Genomic DNA, 15,530 nt, shown 5'->3' on the forward strand with positions numbered 1-15,530 from the left:
ATGAGGCAATTAATGAAGACTAAAACATTATTATTGTTATTAAGGCTGCTCAATATCGCCATACTAGTGTTATGACCACGTTAGGTGACTCAATAGCCATATCATAAGATGCCACAACATATTACTAAATCACCATCTAACTGAGATTTTCTTTTTTTGCATGATTTTTCTAATTTAGTTCCATTCTAGCCTTGTTTTGGACCGGATTTAGTATTTATTGTTTGTTTTGTTTGGACACATACTGTGCAGGAGGTAATAAGAGTGAGCAGATATTATCTTTAGCAAAGTGGCTACATTTAGCCAGGCCACAACAGTAAGGACCATTTTAAAGGAACAGGCCTCCGTTTTTTCATACTGTGATATGTTCTTACCTGAGCTTAGACGAGTTGATACGTACCTGTCTGGTCTGTGTGGTCGCTTCCAACTTCACCCCCATTTGAAGCTATAGGAATATGTTGGGAGAAGCCAAATGCTAACAACAACTTTGGTCGTGATTGAGGGCACACACAAAGACCAGACAGGTACACATCAACTCGTCTAAGCTCAGGTAAGAACTTATCTCACTATGGAAAACGGTGGCCTGTTCCTTTAATGAGAGAACGGCATAATAGGATTAAAAGTATATGGACAGTTAGCAAGTCGGCCAGTCTGGGAGACTTTTCAGAGTCCCTTAGCATTAGCTGGCTTGATGTATTTATCCTACAGCCGCTCGCATTCGTCATCAAACATCGCAAGTTATGAACGATCCAGATGTTTTCAGCTGTTGTCAACTCATCGACCACATTTAAGTCAAAGCCTCATTAGAAATTTTCAATGAATATACAGACCTTTGGAGATTTTACTTTTGATACAAACTAGCGGATAAAAGTGTCCTGAGCTAAATGCTAACTGAAATTCAGTTAAGTTTCGGCTTATTGTGGCATCAGATACACATCCAGTGGTCACTTGTAATCTGTTAATGATAAACAAATCACAGAAATTATATAAATGCCATGAAAAGGACATAACATACCCTCCCACACGTTAGCATGGCGTCGGGCTTCCGTATTCATATGTATGGGGATAGAACATTTATTTCAAATCAGGCTCGGGATTCGACGACAAGCGAAATGTGCACGTTTGTAGGAACAGGCTCAGAGCTTAACTTTGGCACTTCCATGTGTCCTACACAAATAAAGAGAAGTGGGGTTCGATTCTATGGTGTTTTAAAGCACTGTGTTGTTTATATTGAAAAGCCATATTGTTTGCATTTAATGTCAAATAATAAGATCAAGATGAATCAGTATGAGGAAGTATCTGAATTGTTTTAGACAAAAGTTCTGCCTTTTTTTTTTCCGGCTCTCATCTCTAGAGGCGAAGTATGTACTGAAAAAGGAGGAATATACAGTACATGCAGCCCGCGGATAATGGATCATTAGTTGCTGATGAAGCCTCTGGAAAGAGAGGCTTAACGTCTGCAATAATATAACTCTGTACAAATGACGGTTGGAGAGCTTTTGTATTCTGGACGACTGAGAGTCATGTCGCCCAGCCCTACCAAAAATACATATTTTTATCAAAGGACTATGACTGAAGCTAAATGAAAATGTGTTTTCAGAGAAGTGTCAGTGAGGAGACAAAGCTCTTCTAATCTGGATCTGGAAGACAATGTGGTTTGTATAGGCGTGTGGAGGTGGAGGAGGTGGAGAAATGAGGCCAGGCAGATGCAGCGGGGGTACAATGGCGTTCAGAATGGAAGTCCATGTAGATGACAGTGATCCAGCGCCGGGAGCGAACACGCACAGCTCTGTACCTGCTCCTTATCCCCGCGCTGATCAGACTGCACCAGGTCTGGATAACAGGATTCAGAGGAAGAGGAGGCTAAGCTGGAAGTGACTCCAGGCCATGTAGGGACGCGGGGGAGCCGGGGAGTGTGCTGTGTTTGGGGGTAGCTTCAACATGTTGGACCGCTGATGTTCACAGCTTTGATGGTGTCTTTTTGTCATGTCATCACTGCTTATAGAAAGGAGACCGTGAATGCTGTTAGTTTGCATCTCAAAGTTTGTTAGAACTTCCCTCTGTCGGCCCCATTGGGAATTCTGGCTGGGCGATATTCACAAGAATGAATATCTCAATATGTTTGGAGACTTGGATGGAATGATATCGATGATGAAACGATATTTTTGCAAACCCTCAGAAATGTGTAAAAGAAATGTGATGGCAATCATCTACATTTAGATGACCGTGTTACTTAAAGATATATTTGTCTTGAACAAACTAGAAAAGTACAGAAAAAAGCACTGAAAAGCCTTTTTTGAGAGACTACACATCAAGTATACTTTATTTTTTATTCCTTCGCAACATTTTTTGCTTCTTTTCTTTCTTTTCACTTTTTCTTGTCATTGGAAACTATACTTGACATTATTTGCTGGGAATCCAATATTTGGATTGGATCGTATCGCAATACTTGATGCAATACCAAGTATTGATACTTTCAATGCTTGTGTTTGGAGTTATTGTTTGCCAGGAACAGTTGCTCAGCACTTTGGACTCCAGATGGAAATATGTTTGAAAAAGCTACAGTCTGGTACAAGCGTCTTTGCTCACGAGCATAATGCAATTGTATTTTGTCCTAATAAATAAATAAATGAAATGTTACATTTTGTGTTAATGCACTTCAATCTTAACACTTCAATAAATGCCAATGGCCTTTGGTTTATACATTTTGGACACATGGCTTTACTTTTTACACATTTTAAGGTAAACATATTACTTATCATAATTACTTATAATAATTATTGCAATACGTATCGGATCGTGACAAAAGTGGATCGCCCCAGCCCTATTATTTGCATAACTTGCCGATATTACGATATTGACGATTATATTTTCCACCTCTATTAAGAATTACATTTGCTAAAAGCAATGTTGAGCCTCCATTTTTGTGTCCAAGTAGTAATATTAATATTTGATAGTAATTTGATTCATCGTCCTCTGATATTTGCGTGTCTCCCTTCAGTGTCTGCCTGTGAGCGTTGGATGTGGCGTTCCCGGTGCAGTTCGCAGTAGCTGTCCCAGGTCGTTGCATGTCAGGCTGCCGTAATGCGCTGTGGCCCGTGGCGTGATGTCCAAATGAGAGCTGTTTTTCCTGATTAACTCTCGCACACATTCGTACACTGATCCCTTTGTAGCCGCGGCTCTCTCGGTGTCCTCAGCCCGAGCCAAGCCCCGTTCACTGCGATTCAGACGGGGCCGGCCGGTAATGAGCCCTGTCAGAGCCGGGGAGAGGGGGGGGGGACCCACAGCAGTTATTCTGCGCGGCCCCGTTTACGCGCCGTCTGCGAACACACCGCTGGAATTCCCTCCGCTGTGCCACGCTCTGGCCATGTGCCTGGTATTAGCGATGGAGGCAGCGAGAGCTTACCTTAAACCAGTCTGCTCCAGGACTTTCATGTGGACTTAGCTGTGAGTCCACTCATCGCTGGATGGGGCTTTTTCCACTGTATAAGTGTGCTGGATCTTGTCTACTTGGTCTGTAAAATACACCAGCAATAGTTTACCAGTTTAATAGACAGACGTTTCGCCCAAATCGATGTAGGCGGGAACCACAGTATTTGAGACGAATTAATCAGTAGAATAACTGGGACTTATTTGTATTTGAACTCTCCTGAATATGAGTGTGCATACTTCCTTAGTGTTAGGACAAACTGGACTCCACTATGCTTGTAACACACCTAATCTTATCAATATGTGTGTTTTCTGCACCAGTAGTCATCACTATTATATCATTTATGGTAAGACACGGCAGGTGAAAACATCTATTTTTCATGCAGTGGTCAATGTTGAGATTTTGAGTTAGCATCTTAGTTTAAGTAGTGTATAAAAAAGACTAAACTTATCCTTTACAATGCCTTTTTATGACGTTTTGTTACTACTAAGCCAGAGATTTCCCAGAAATATATCATTTATTTAGACTTTATTCAATGCATCCTGGACAACGCAAAACCCATGGTCCATAGTGGCCGTAGCAGAGGGTAAAGACAGAAGAAATACGCTATTTTGAAGATGTTTCTCCAAATTAGGTTTTTGTGACACCCTTTCAACAAAATATCTACTTCAGCTCCTGCAGACTTTACACGTTCCAGACTTGGTCTTTTTTCCCCAGGTTGGGAACCACTGCTGATTACACCTGCAAAATGAATTGACTTTTTGATTTGTTTGTCCTGAAATGTACACGTGGAAGACACTGTATGACACTGTTTTATGTATTGTATTTTATTGCAGGGTCTCTGAACTACAGGGGGTTTTCGAATATGGTGCCAGCCAGGTATCCCTCCTGACAAGTTGAATATGGGATCTAGGATAAGTAGGGTTTTGTTTTAGTTGAATGATTACCGGTCACACAAGGACTTACACTAGTCTGTATAAACCCTTTCTTTGTAAAAGAGGCAAATGACACAAAACAGAGGGTCCACACAAGTAACAATAAGAGTCCAGCATGTGTATTTACAAGTCTAGGAAAAAGTGTCCACAGTAGAAATCTGTCCCCTTCCCACAGTTCTGAGCAGGTAGACTTCCAGTTTACTCCCCACAAGGGTTCACTGTGGCCCTCCTCGCTGCGTGATGATGCACTCCTGTTAACCCCAGCTTTAGTTTCATGTCCGTCCTCGCTTCGTTAGCGTCAGCTCGTCGAGTGTCGCTGACTCTCTGCATTGTCCAATTTCACCTGAAGCAGCACAAAAGCCGCTCTCCTCCCCAAGTCGGCGCATCCTCACCTCTGTCCCCGTAACGCATCGGGACATCTGCAATGATGATTCCATGAAAATGCACTAAAACGTCCCTCCTCCCTGTCCGCGCACGTACACGTCAGCGCGTGTGCGGACGCTGCTCTTTTCCACCTCGAACAAAGGAGGTGTCAGGCCGAATTAGCCCCATCACCCCCCATCACCACCACCTCCACCTCAGACCCTGACCGGAGCTGCTGCAGGTACAGGACTGCAGATGAAGGACCCTTGTTTTTGAGATAGTCCTGATGTCCATAAGGTGGTGTTGGCTAACTAGTGAACCTGAAATCATTTTATTTGAACCGTTTTTTCACTAAAAAGACCTTCCTAATATGTTTACTAATGAGGGAAAATGAGACCTCCTTTTCAACACATGGACTGGTGCAGAGTCCAGACCTTGACCCCTTTGAGAATCTTTGTCTGATTCCTTGGCAAACATCCCAATCTTAATACCGGATTATTTTTGCTCCAATGCGACCTGCATTTGATCTTTTCATAACGGTCTGAACTGCACAGATCCGATATTATGAAATGCCATCCAGGCCACTTGGATGTGCACTCCTAAATCTGATTTGTATCTCATCTTTTGCAAAGCGACTTCGGTCTGAATGGCTAGGCCTCCTTTATCTGACTTACACTGCAGCATCACTCTACAAAAGCCATTTATAAGTGAATGACTTTATGTGAATGAAGCAGGTGGTCCACTGCGACCCGTCTGCACAGACATCGCTGCTCCACAAAAGGCCACAGCCCTGAAAGCAGCTTTTCCTTCTTTTAAATGTTTTAAATGTTTTGACTCTTTGAGCTTCTGCAGCTTTTGTAATGTTATTTTAGCATTCATTTAAAATTGTGTTTGGCTAATGTAAAATTCAGTTTCCTATTTGATTTTGAATTTCCAAGTTCAATTGAACTTTCGCAGAAGTCCCAATGTCCCTTATGCTGTCAGCGCTAACAAAGCCGCCTGCTGCTGAAATACTGAGGCTCATTTAAGAGCGTCCTGTACATAGGGGTAGGCAAGTTATCTTTGTTTAGGGCGATTTTTTTCATCAGCAGAAGACCAAGGGCCAAAGTAAAGCATCACTTTCTACAAATGCCAGTGTTGTACATCCTATGGGTGCTCTGCAAGGCATTGTAAAGGAATTGACGGTATTTTTCCACATTTCTAGAGTACTTTAACAGGCATTTGATCTCTAATTTGTGTAATGATGTCCCTCACAATCATCTTCAGGGCCAGAGGTTCTATAATGGAAGGCCGGTTTTGGCCCCCGGGCCTGATGTTGCCTACCCCTGCTGTAGCACTTAAAAAGTATACATGCCTAATATTCCAGTGACAGAAACAACTTTTTTTGTGATGATGCCAAGCAACAACAGCTCATGAGACTCTTAGCAAACGTTAAACAAGTCTTACCTTGGCTCATAAGTTAGCAGGCGCCGTTTTCAGCTTTGTTTCTCAGCTTTGAAATGGGAAAACACACGCCGAGATACATTAGAGAATGACTGGCAGCGACGGATGAGGTAGGATTGGACAATGAGCATTTGGAGAGCATCACTGTTTAGAGAAGCAGTCCTCGGGTTGGAGCTCTGTTTGGTAACATTCCTGTATTTCTGCGGTCCTGAATCTGCAGCTGTCTCCGGTCGGTCTGCAGACTCACCCCCACGACTGTGCGCCCTGGGAGCTTAGCGACGCATCACGGCTTCTGCTGACTCTTTCCCCCCGCGCTCCCTCACTGCTCGCGCTCACCCCGCTCTCCACTCACTCTTAACAAGGTTGTTGGAAGAGGATAAGGCGTGTTAAATGAATAATTTACACACAAGAGCGCTCCTTATTTATTTAATGCGGCTGGATCTAAGCGAGTGGGCAGCCCTGTCGCACTGTTTGCTGTAACGCGACAGCCGTTTAGAGCGCTGAGGTGCGCAGCGAGAGAGTGTGTGTGTCCACTTGTGAAGCAGGCCAAGCGGAGCAGTGTCTACCTTGTACCTCTTAAGAGCACAGGGCAGACAGGTCACATGACAAGCCCCTCACCTTTTCCAAAAGCCCCTACAGGAGTCAGGAATGCGTGCTATTGTTACTGCTTCAGAGCACACCGCACCAGTGGAGCCGCTTCTCTAAACTGGATGAGCGGTTGCATGCTGGATGGGGTATTGTGGACGCGTAAGGGAAATGTGCAGCTGTGTGTACAATGTAAATAAACAAATGCTGAACAAAGCTAATGAAGAACTTTAGAGAGTGGGTGTTCTGCTTTTGATAATTGCACTGGTTTGCAACAAATTTGGTGTCTAAGATTTGTGAGCTGATTTAGGGCAATGTTGATGTGCTGAATCCAAAAATCACATTGGTTTTGCTAACTCGGGCTATCTGGGGCTGGTTGGAACATCATTTACATTTGCGCAGATAATTGTAGATAATAATAAATCTGATACGTATCTGATCTTTTGTAACGCGACTTTAGTCTGAGCGGCCGGTCATTTATTTGGGCGGCACGGTAGCGCAGCGGTTAGTGCTCTCGCTTCACAGGTAGAAGGTCCGGGTTCGAATCCCACCAAGGACGGGGCCTTTCTGTGTGGAGTTTGCATGTTCTCCCCGTGTCTGCTCCGGTTTCCTCCGGGCACTCCAGTTTCCCCTACCACTAAAAACATGCACAATAGGCCAGGATGAATGATGTGTGTGAGTGAATGTATGGTGGTGGTCAGAGGGTCCGTTGGCGCAGACGTGTTCCCCCAGGGGAAACTGAAGCTACAAACGTAGTTTACACCACCGAGTATGGAGTGAATGTACAATTGTCTCATGTAAAGCGCTTTGTGACCATGTCTGTGAAAGGCGGTATATAGATAAAGATCTTCTTCTTCTTCTTCTTCTTATCCGACACATGTCATTGATGCGCTACAAATACCATTCATTCTGCATTAATGGGACTATACGGAGTTTAAAAAAATTAATATTAAGTATTTTCCTCCCCCTACATGTTCCAACAATGTCCTAAAGTGTACAGACCTGTTCACCACAACTGCCTCTAAAATCCTGCACTGTCACTAAAAAGTTGTTGATTCGGGTCCAAAGTGCCGTCATGCACCAGCTTAATATAGAAGCTGCAGTTACACATAAGACCTGAGATGGCAGTAGTGAGTATGAAATCACCAACGTGCATCTAGCCCCTTTAAAGCAGACTGGAGTTGATTGAACTTGTTATGACTGAAGTTGGTGTGAGTGAAGCCGCTCACCTGGCTGGACACGTTTCATTTAAAGACATCGCTGCCTCTGCTCCATTAAATCCCCAAATACTTGTTTCTCCACATTTGCAGTGCGAGATCATGTGCGCTTTAAGACCTGCAGACAAATGTAGTGTGAAGCGGCCCCTCGGCTGGGGCTGGTGGAACGTCCTCAGGGCTAGTTTAAACGGAAGGACAGAAAGTCAAAATCATGGGCCTCGTGGAACATAGAGATGGAAAAATCAACTGAGCACAAAAACCTGTCCAGAAAATGGATGTCGATTTTTCGTGTTTGCATTAGGGTTGTTCCGATGGACGATATCATGCGTGGAGCAGCTTCTAAATATTGTCCGGTTCACCCACTGTTTCTTCAACATTACGTTAAAACTGAGAAAATGCAAAGTGTAATATGTCGTATCTCTCGTAGTGATCCTACGTTTTGACATGTGCTGGAATCTTTCTGTGATGCAGGTGCGGTGTGGCGACCGAGGGGGCACCAGGACATCACCCGGGGCCCCACCCTGACTGAGGGAGGAGCCTGGGACCTTCGAGGGAATCAGCCAAACGGTAACACCCCCCACCAACACCACCACCACCGCCACATCTTCCAGATCACTTTGGCCAAAACAACAAAAGCTTTTCCCCCAATCCAAGTCGTTTTTGTTCCCAATCCGTGCAATCCTTGATCTGGCTGTCGTAGCTTATCGGAGCGCTCCATCCTCTAAGTGTGACCCAGGAGAGAGAAATCCCCCGGCGCACACTGACCTCATTATAAAAATAGCTCATCTGTGCAGCCATCGCGCTCGCCGGGCCTCTCCCGTCTCTTCCATATCATGATCTGTCCTACCTTGTCCACGCCGTACATACTTAGCGGTGAGATTAAGAGCTTAGGCCCGCTCCTTGTACTGGTAAGGTTTCCCCCGCGCACCTGTCATTACCAATCCAGCGGCATAATCCAGGATCATACAGAGGCTTTAATCACGAACATCTCTGCAGGGCCTTAAAGATGACGTCTGCATGTCCTGATCGACACGTCTCGGGGCTTCCACATGATGGTGGAGCTTCACATTCTGTATGGGAAGCTATGGGAAATGGCCACATATTAAATGCTGAAAAATATAACACTTAATAAAAGGTTTAAAGTAAAGGGTCACACATGGAACTTCCACAAACATGGGTTCACTGAGTTATATCACCTCTTTTCATGATGCAAACAAAACAAAGAGACGCTCCACATCCAGGAGGTGACAGGCTTTGAATTAGCAGCTGGACTGTGCATTTTAATTCTTCTTAATACTTTAAGGTTATTGCTATGTAGACACACAACCAAAAGAGTTCCTGGTCTGACTGAAAGTACCGCCCCAGAGCAGGAGCTGAAACAGTTCCTCTAAAACAGGCCCAGTTCCCCTCTGTCCGAAAGTAATCCAAAGGGGTCGGGTACTGCAAAAGGGTCCTGCTTGGGAAAGCACATACTGACTCAAAGCTACACAAGAGGACATGGCTGGAACATGTAGGGGGAAGAAAATACTGCATTTTAACATTGTTTAACTCCGAATAGTCTAAAATAGTTTATTTTAAGGGAAAGTTTATTTGAATTTGGGAGTATTTTAGTTAGTTTAGTTAACACTGGAGTTCTGGATAATCTGAGTTTAGTTGACCGTGTTGGGTACTTGGAGTCAAAATTAACATCTCATTTGTTTGCTTGACTTTGTTTTGACCCAGGAATTCCATGAGCCTGGGTGAGAACGCTCACTCTCTCATTGTCACGTTGACCTATTTAGATCAGGAATAAAACATCCAGACCGACCTGAGCCCATCCATGTCCCACCCCGACCTGGACAGCAGCTCTTGTCTTGTCTCACCCGGCACATACTTTCTTTCTCCTGATCTGGAGTTTGCTGCCTGCTCGCTCTGACCTGTTTTCTGAGCCGACAGCTCACAAATTCATCTGCATGTGTTTGATGCGATCTGGTCTACAGAAGCTGCCGTCATTAGGGAAGTGCACTTTCCCTAATGTCTGTTGTCTGTGTCTCAGAGCTACAACTGACTCTACCAGCTATGAGGAAGAAATGCACACAAATTACTCACTAGACCTGTGAACTTTATCAGAAGCTCCTGAAAGTTTGAAGCCTGTGGTTTTGGTTTCTCAGCTCCTCAAAGTTCTATTTAACCTCTTGTTTAAACTGAGGTTTCCTCTGTGGGAATCTTTACCGGGCATGTTTATACCAGAGGCCCTTCCTGACTTCCTGAGCTCTCTGTGTATCTCTGTGTACTCTTTAGAATGCAGCTTCACCACACGTCACTGGTGTTCACTCTGTGCTCAGTTCCTGTTGCACATTTCAAAATACCCCCAAAACTTTAACATTTGAGAGAGCAGCACAAAAACAACAGCTAAAGAAACTGTAGATGTCTAACTGACAGCACTGACATGTGTAAAAGAAAGGATATTTAGTTCTCTGATAGATTTTCTTCCAGGTAAAATGTGAAAATTCAACTCTCAACTACAATCCCTCCTCACAAAGTGTAGTCATCATTTCTTGTTCCATTGTTTCTTCTGCTGCTTTAATTTGCTCTGATTTTGAGTTTTTTCCAATATCCCTGCAGTTCTGCGCTCAAACTTTCACAGCGCTTCATAATAAGCCGAATGCCCATCTCGGGTCGCCCGTTGCATTATGGGTAATGGAATGTCTTTTGGCTACCAAACAATATTGATAGCTAGCATGAAGCAACAAAGAAAGCTCTGATTTGGACCGTCTTAACCGCTGGAAAGTTGATGATTTAAAGTGTTTTTGTCGTCGCCGTGGAGCTTGTTACGATGTTAGCAGAAAGTCTATTTTTACACCAGGGCTGTGTACGGAGAGAGACAGAAACTGAAAGAACTGAACGGCCGTTATTTTGTAGAGATGCTTCAAAAGTAACGTTCAGTCTTTGTTCACATAGTTGGAAAAACTATGTGAGAAAAACATTTCTGACCCTTGAAGGCGACTGTGGCCTCATGTCGCCGACATTCACAACATTTAAAGTGGAATAAGAAATAAAACCCTTTTTTTTGGTCAATAAGGAAGTGGACAGTAAATTGAATATATATTTCTTTTTTTTTTATTGTGACCAAAGAATCCACATACACATATGCCATCTAAATGTACTTTTTTAATATATATTTTTACGAGTGATCTGATGGTACAACATGGCTAATCGATCGCTAATTTGACAGATGGAATTTACCCACTTTATCTGACATCAACACCGTTTTGAAACTTTTCCCTGTGATTTCAAGACAAATTTAAATGATTAAAAAAGTGGCCGTGTCTGTGTCAGGCTGATCCCAGGTCCTGTCGTTCCCCTGTCCACTATGGTCCACTCCTGCCTACGGAGCCGCCGTCCTGACTTTTCCCTCGCTTTCAAGATATTGACAACATAAATATTTTCAAGAAATGTCACTTGAGACTTATAGTCTTTAAACCAATGCCTGTAAGTCTTATAATTCACAGTTGTGGCTCAGTATACTTCAGTGTTCACGCTCCTCTACCTGGACCCGCTCACACATTTCAATGAGTGGTTTGTTTGGGCCAAAATTAGGAGCCTGATTGACCCACATGTGCAGTCGAGATGGGCATTGGGCTTGTTGTTTCCATGCCGCCAGCTAAAAGTGTGGGCTTGTATCTTGATTCATTCAGTGTATTCTCCATGCAAGTCATTGCTGAGGTCCCAAACGCAGCTTCACTGGCCACTAAAATGCTGTTTAATCCACTTTGAATAATGAGCCTCTTCCTGTTTGCTGTTTGTCGACGTTCAAACTTTTCTACACCTCATCTGCTCCGAAAGTTTGTCACGACTGAACCCGTCATACCCCTCACTCCTCTGTTCAAAGCTCCATAGTAATGTGGAGCCAATACCGCGCTGTATTCTGTCCTTCATGTTCGTCTGAGTGCGGCGCCCTTGGGGTGGGCTGTACCTCCGCCCTTCCTCCTCTTCCTCTTCTCCTCCCCGACTTGCCAGTTAGCGAGCGTCCCTGAACCGCGCGGTAATTAGCATCTCCCCCCCCACACACACAACGCTGTTTATTTACCCAGGTACCGACGCAGCGCGGAGGAACAGGAAGAAAGGCAGGGCTGACGGAGAGAATCAAAGTAACAAGAAGTCGGGAAGACGCCACGCTCAAAGTCGAGGGGAAAAAAAAGGAAAAAAAAAACGAGGAGAGGAAGTTTCCCGCCTCCTCTGTCGTTTCATCCAAGGCACTAAAATTAGCAAGCCTGGCATCTCGCGCTCTCCATCCATCCTTCATCTCCTCTTGTTCCGCCGGAGCCCCATTAGAGTTCCCTGGTGATGAAGGGGCAGGTGTTTCCTTGGCGGCTGTCACTTTCCTTTCCACTGTGTTGGGACGGGATCAGGAGAAGGTGGATCTGCGCTTAAATAAACATGACGCCAGTTGATGAAGAAAATGCCTTTGCCCTGATGGAATGGAAGTTTGACATGACACAGATGCTTAGAAGTTTTGTCTGTTGGTAGGAACTTTTAGATGTTGAGTGTAGTTTACTGAGAAAGAAAGTTTTACTGAAATGAGTTGTTGCAAGTGGGTCTCCGGATAGAAACGGGTCGCCCTTCGCTCTGGTAAATCCAAACCTTCATCTACACGCTGACTTTTTCTGTCCAGTTGGCACAGAATCAAACTGTACTCTGTCAGGATTAGAAATATTACAACATTTTGATCTGGCGAGACCTTTGGGCAGAAGATATCGACCCTTCCTTATGTAAAGGCAGCTGGAGTTGACATTTGTTTACACCCATATGAAGTGCTGTTATCCAGGCCGTCTCATCTCCAAACAGGTCCATGAACAGCACGGGTGCGGGTCTCATCCTGCCGTTGAGTGCTTTATCACAAGGACCTTTGGGATTGCCCTTAGCGGTCGTCCACACTGCCCGGTCCTTCACACTGGGGCGGTCCTCCACACTGCCACACTGCCTAGTCCTCCACACTTCCCATTCGCCATACAGCCCGGTCCTCCACACCGGCGACTGTCCGGTCGCTCACGCTGCCTGTTTGGTCGCCCACACTACCCGGTAGCCCACACTGCCGATTGCTCACACTGCCCAGTCCTCTGATGCGTCTCCTCTTCTCTTTAGCACTTTGAAGCCCGTGGAGTTAACTGCAGGTTCCTATGAACTCCTGGCCTTGCCTTTGATTTGACCGCGGTCAGTTTCCTCCCATTATAAACCAGCAGCGTCCGAGCCACACAGGGAAGAGTGCAGGGGACAGAGAAACAAATTACTTAAGAACAGGTTGGAAATACTTGCTTTGTACCTAGTCTTAACAGGACTGAGTGCACGAGCACAATAGTGTCTATTGAACCTGGGCATGTTTTATGATTAACATGACAGAAATTTTGATGAGCAAAATCTACTCCTTCAGGGATGTCATATGTTGCTTTGCCACCCTCTGCTGGCAGCAGGAGGAATTACTTCACCATTTTTGGCTAATGGCATGCTACTAAACTGACTGTGATATTGTGCTGTAACATTTACAGATGCTATTTATTATGCAACAGGGAAATACAGATCTGAGTGGTGCTGCAGTGGAAAAAGAAACTGCCAGACTTAACTTAATCGCTCAAAATTACATAAAAGAAGCACAATGCTGCACCAGGGAATGATTTTTACGAGGGGACATTGTTGTAACATGGTTTAAAGCCATTAAATGGAATACAATGCATGTATTAGTATATTTATTATACTGTGTATATATGTGTAGTGTATTTGCTGTGAGAGGGCTCACCTGCCTTCAGACTTGGTTTGGAGCATTATTTGCTCATCTACATTAGGACTTTTCTGCTTTGCTTTGAGAGTAGGTTTGAAATGTAAACCTAATGTTTAAGCATTTGGAAGAAGACCTGATATATGTAAACTTGAACGTTGAACATACATTTTGATAATGAATGTAAAACATGGCATTGTCTGTGTGTATCTGAGCATTGGGGCACATTTGGTTTTGCTGCTGTTTGACAGTTACGTTTCTTCAGAAGCTAAACTGTTGTGACTAATGTGACATCACATTTCTGAATATGTTTTAAGCCTAGTTTTTGGACAATTTTTGACACTGATACTAAAGAGAAATCCAGCCAATGTTGGCGCTTACGTCATACGGTTATCAACATTTTGATTTACTTATAGTGAACATCCAAATTGAAATTTTTATTTGATTTGACATATAAATTGTTTCCCAATGTCCAACCACTCAAATGCTGTGCCATTGTGCATCCTCGTTGTCACAATGTAAAAAATTGACCTCTAGTGGTTGAGGCTGGCCTCATCAGTGTGCTGCTACACAGTCACACCAACACTCGGCCCCAGCGGTGACTCTGCACTTTTTTGGACTGTATCTGCCAGAGACTGTATCTGCCAGAGGCGCTGTGATGAGTGGCTTTTGAATCACTCTGAATGAGCAGACAAACGCTAACAAGTAATGGCAGTTTGAGGAGCAGTGGAAGCTGCATCCATCGCTGCTAGTGCCTGCGCCATCATTACGCTCTCATCTGTCACCTCCAGCGCCCGCACATCCACACTACCCCTGGCTTCTGCTCCCCCAGCCCTGCCCCTTCCTCAGCTGCATGCCTGAGTACTGTTTGACCTATTCCCCTGGTCCAAATGTCAGCGCAGGGAAAGGTCAGGTAAAGGTTTGCAGAGGAGAGATGCCTTGGCTCGGCTCTGTCCGTGTGGAGTGGTGAGGTGGGGGGAGTCCCAGCTGTGCATGGGGGTGGGGCTACTATTTATCGCAATCAAAGCAAAATTACCATTTACTATAGAATGTTTGCAATTGTCAAAATCGTAAAGACGCTCATTATTTAGGTCATGCGTTCTCTTGTTCCCAGGTATAAAAGTTGCATCAGTGTAGTTTAGAAACATGTTCAGTAATGCATGTATATATTGCAGTACTTTTGCAGTTTATGTTGCAGTCTTCTCTCAAGTGTTACTTCTTCATCAGATGTCAAAATGGCAATTCCAATCCCCAGACTTGTCAGATAAACCAGCTCAGGAGCAACAATGTTTTGGCTCTGAGTCAAATCTTTGGTGGATCTGTGAGCGACAGTGATGAGTTTTGTATCTGAACAGTGCTGTTGACAAAATTACATCAGTGGAGTCTTGTATTTTTCTCTCTGCAGTGTTTTTATTAATATTATAGTAATATTAGGCAATTATTTCTTGATCCAATCCACACAACTTGAGTTTTATATTACCTGTGAAGTGCAGTATGAAATGGCATCTTTAAAGAGTTTGACAAACTGAATTATCTATTCAAACAAACTTTCCTTTTCATACACACAATTGTCCAAGATTCAGTTTTGATTCTAAGTTAATGCTAGACCTAACAGTGTTGGAGAAAAAAGAATGAAATTTCAAACCTAGTGAAAATCCATCTTGAAGGGCTCAAGCTGATGCGTTTGTCTCAAATTAATTTTACATTTATTGACAACAACTTTTATTAATGCTTATAAACAACACTGCTACAATGAAAAGAGGTGTGCTGCTGCACAGTCACACAATAATGTTTAAGCTAAGCTTAAG

At 43.9% G+C, this 15,530-nt stretch overlaps 1 protein-coding gene across 1 annotated transcript in view; it reads left to right on the top strand.

Annotated features, from left to right (window-relative positions):
• znf438 (zinc finger protein 438) overlaps positions 1 to 15,530 on the top strand; it is a 90,236-nt gene that overhangs the window by 48,184 nt on the left and 26,522 nt on the right. Inside the window, exon 3 of the mRNA XM_079575932.1 lies at positions 8,442 to 8,537. The gene's annotated coding sequence lies outside the window, so the exon portion shown is untranslated. The remainder of the gene's footprint in view (positions 1 to 8,441; positions 8,538 to 15,530) is intronic.

This window comes from Gobius niger (assembly GCF_951799975.1).
Source record: "Gobius niger genome assembly, chromosome: 18".
NCBI classification, from domain to species: Eukaryota; Metazoa; Chordata; class Actinopteri; order Gobiiformes; family Gobiidae; genus Gobius; species Gobius niger.